This window comes from Centroberyx gerrardi, chromosome 4, assembly GCF_048128805.1.
Source record: "Centroberyx gerrardi isolate f3 chromosome 4, fCenGer3.hap1.cur.20231027, whole genome shotgun sequence".
In the NCBI taxonomy this organism is placed as follows: domain Eukaryota; kingdom Metazoa; phylum Chordata; class Actinopteri; order Beryciformes; family Berycidae; genus Centroberyx; species Centroberyx gerrardi.
In genome coordinates this window covers 11186354-11189685 of record NC_136000.1, presented here as the reverse complement: position 1 = coordinate 11189685, position 3332 = coordinate 11186354, and positions in this window count along the sequence as shown.

Sequence of the window (3332 nt, the reverse complement as noted above, 5' to 3'; positions counted from 1 at the left end):
GGACACACACACACACACACCCACACACACACACACACACACACACAGACACAAACACAACACAGCCTGGAGGAGAAAACCAACAGGCTCTCATTAGAGAAGCGTGTGACACCTCGCTGCCTTGCCTTGTCTGCACTGCGGTGAGCCTTGCTTGTTCAACCTGTGGACATCTCACTTCATTCTTTCAGTCTGCCCCCAAGATAAGCATGCACCTGTGTCATATTTGCACTGTACTTTTGGGGATGATAGCATGGCGTGCATCAGATAATTGAGCGCCGAAGGAAGGCTGGTAGACTGGGCTTTTTGTATTTTCTTGAATCAAGTGACACGTGCAGTGTTTCGACCTTATTTCAAGATATTGTCACAGAAAATTGTGAAACTGCATTGGAGAGAAGTAAAACTATCTCTCCTTAGTGGCAGATTTTTACCCTTGTTCATACAAAAATATTTTAAGACTGAATACAAGTTTAAATGACTTGTTACAATGGACTTTTTTGCACCGAGTGTGTGAGCTTATACATATGACAAGACTGTCAACTGCAAACAACTGCTAACCTTCAAATCTATCTTTTCAAGCCAATAATTACATTTTAGAATGACAAAGACACATACAGTGCCTTTATCTATTTGTTGTGTTATCTCTAATCCATTCTTTTTCTTGTAATTATTTCCTGTATTATTTTCAATGCGTCCATTAAAGTTTCATCGAGCTATAGGTGTTTTTGTGTGCGAGGGCTCGTGGCACGAGGACGCTCCCTGAGGCATTAAGGGGCATTGTGTGTCTCTTGCTGTGAGGTGTTTTGTAGTCCTGCTCCCTGCCCACTCTCGGCGTCCTGTCTCAGGCTATTTCAGTCTCGGCTCTCCGTCCCTCTTCTTATCACCATGGCAGCCGGGCCGGACTGAGCTCGGCTTTGCTCTGCGGTGTCTAAGGCCAGAGGTGGGATGGGAGCAATGGCTTGCTGACTGGCTGGCTGTGTGTCACAGGGGGAGGCGGCTTTTGATGGGATCAGCCTTCAGTTCATTCAAACAGGATATGGAAAGGTCATTTGTTGTCGTGTTTTATTCATAGATCTCTGCTTCAGTCAGGTGTTTCATGGCTGTTGCAGCGGTAGTAAAGCGCAATGAAGTAAAAAATTAGGAGCCCAATCCACTAGCAGGCAGAAAAATGTATGAGTGGGGCCAAAGGTCCTATTGCAAGAGCTAAACAAGATGGTGCCGTAAGTGTAGTTCTGTGCCTAGATGGTATCATGGTGTCAGCATTACAGTAATAGAATGTGAAATGAAAGAATAGCCTGTGTGTCAGTGGTTTTCAAAATCTGGGTCAGGATCCTTTCAAAGTCTGGGTTGTGGGAAGATCCATGTTTTCTCCTCTAGGAAGCATTATGTTATTGGCTGTGGTACGTTGCCAAGCCTTTCTAAATCCCTGAATCGTGCAAAAGGGTGAATAAAATACTGCAGGTTAGCGGGAGCAGAACAGTATAGAATCACTGTAAATGTTTTTAGACAAGCCTACAGGAGACAAAGCCTGCAAAATCAGTGTTAAATGGTGAGGAAAGAAATGGTCGCCTTGAGAGAAAACATCTGAAAACCACATCTGTTATTGTATGAAACAGAACTAATGTAAACCTATAGTTCCCGACTGTATCTGTTCAGTGGTGTGGAAAACAGTGTTCATATTTAACTGAGTGGAAACGGTGGCACATCTCGATGGGATCTCTCCCACACTTTTATTTAGAGCAGCCACTGAAGTCGATAAGCCTTTGCTAGAAGTAAATTGGATTGGCTTCTTCAATCATTTTGCCCATCGATTCCAGTGGGTGTCTCACTGTTCACTGTGACACTGTTCTTTGCACTAGAGCCCTCGAGGCACAAACCACCATTCATTCATGTAACACATTTCCCCTGGCAGACATCCCATCAAGCCAGGAGAGGAGGGGAGGAGAGGAGAGGAGAGGGCAGGATAGGAGAGAAGAGAAGAGACGAGAGGAGGGGAGAGGAGAGGAGAGGAGAAGAGAGGTCAGGAGAGGAGAGAAGGGGAGGGGAGAGGAGTGAGCAGGAAAGAAAAGGAGGAGAGAAAGCAGGCTAGGAGAGTAAAAGAGAGAAGAGGAGAGGTGATGCGAGGAGAGGAAGTGAACAGAGAAGCAGAGAGAAAAGGAGAAGAGAGAAGAAGGGACAAGGTGAGAGGAGAGAAAAAAAACAGCAAAGGATAGGAGTGAGGAGGAAGGAAGAGGAGAGGGGAGGAGAGGAGAGGAAGGGAGGGGAGAGGAGAGGAAGAGGAGAGGAGGAGAAGATATGTGCCATTAATGCACTCTCTCCCTCCAGCTCTCAGCCACGGGCGCTTGTGTCCCTTCTATCAGTTTGGATTACACACTCCTGCCTCTGAAAATCCATGTACACACACACACTTTGCTTTACGTTGCTTGGATGTTTGCTTTGTTTTCACCCCCGCAAACTTGGCGCCGTCGGAAGCGTTTTTCAAGTACATTTCACCGGAGTCAACAGACTTATGGAAGATTATGCATGAAAAATACCTCCTTTCATAAGATCATCCAGAGATGAGAACGAGAGATTTCATGGAGGAACATCCTGGTGTGTAATCTGTTCTGTGGCTGTGACAGGGTAGGAGGCGTCTGATGTGAAAAGGACTTTAGCAGATTATAGAAATACCAGACATAGAGGAGTATGCCCATTGTGAAGTCAAATTGAAGAACTGGGTGTCAGAAAATGTGCATAGCGGTGCAAAACTTTCTCCCCAGGAAACCTTATTAAGAAAGAGTGGATTTTCCTATCTGGTTGGTTTAAAGTCCTGGTTGTTTCCATGGAGGGGGGAGGAGAAAAATCTACAATATGAATACTAATGTCCTTTTCTTCCTTTTTTTTTTTTCCCAGATTGAGGAAAACCAGAGAAGAGAGGAAAAAGAGAACCAGCTAGGGAGGAGGAGAGAAGGGATTTGATTTCCTCTGGTAAGTTGGAAACATTTTCGTCAGACTCTGAATCCATTTTCCATTTTCCCCCACCCTTCTCCTCACATCTACACCAGCGTCGTCATTTTCCAAAACAGTGTGAATTTCCGTCTCCCAGAATCAAATGTTCTTGTTCCTCTCAAAGGCATTTCCCCTCCGTAGGAAGTGAACACACACACACAAATGTCAGTCTGTTTGCCATGCCTGGCAAGTGTCTGCACTCGAAATGTCTCCATCTACGTTATTGCCAGAATGTGAAACAGAATTCATTAATATTAACACACTCCATCCAGCCCATAGGTCTCTAAATGAATAGCCGGCCTTCCCGGTGTTACCACTCCTTCTCTTTCTGTCCAGTATGGAATCTG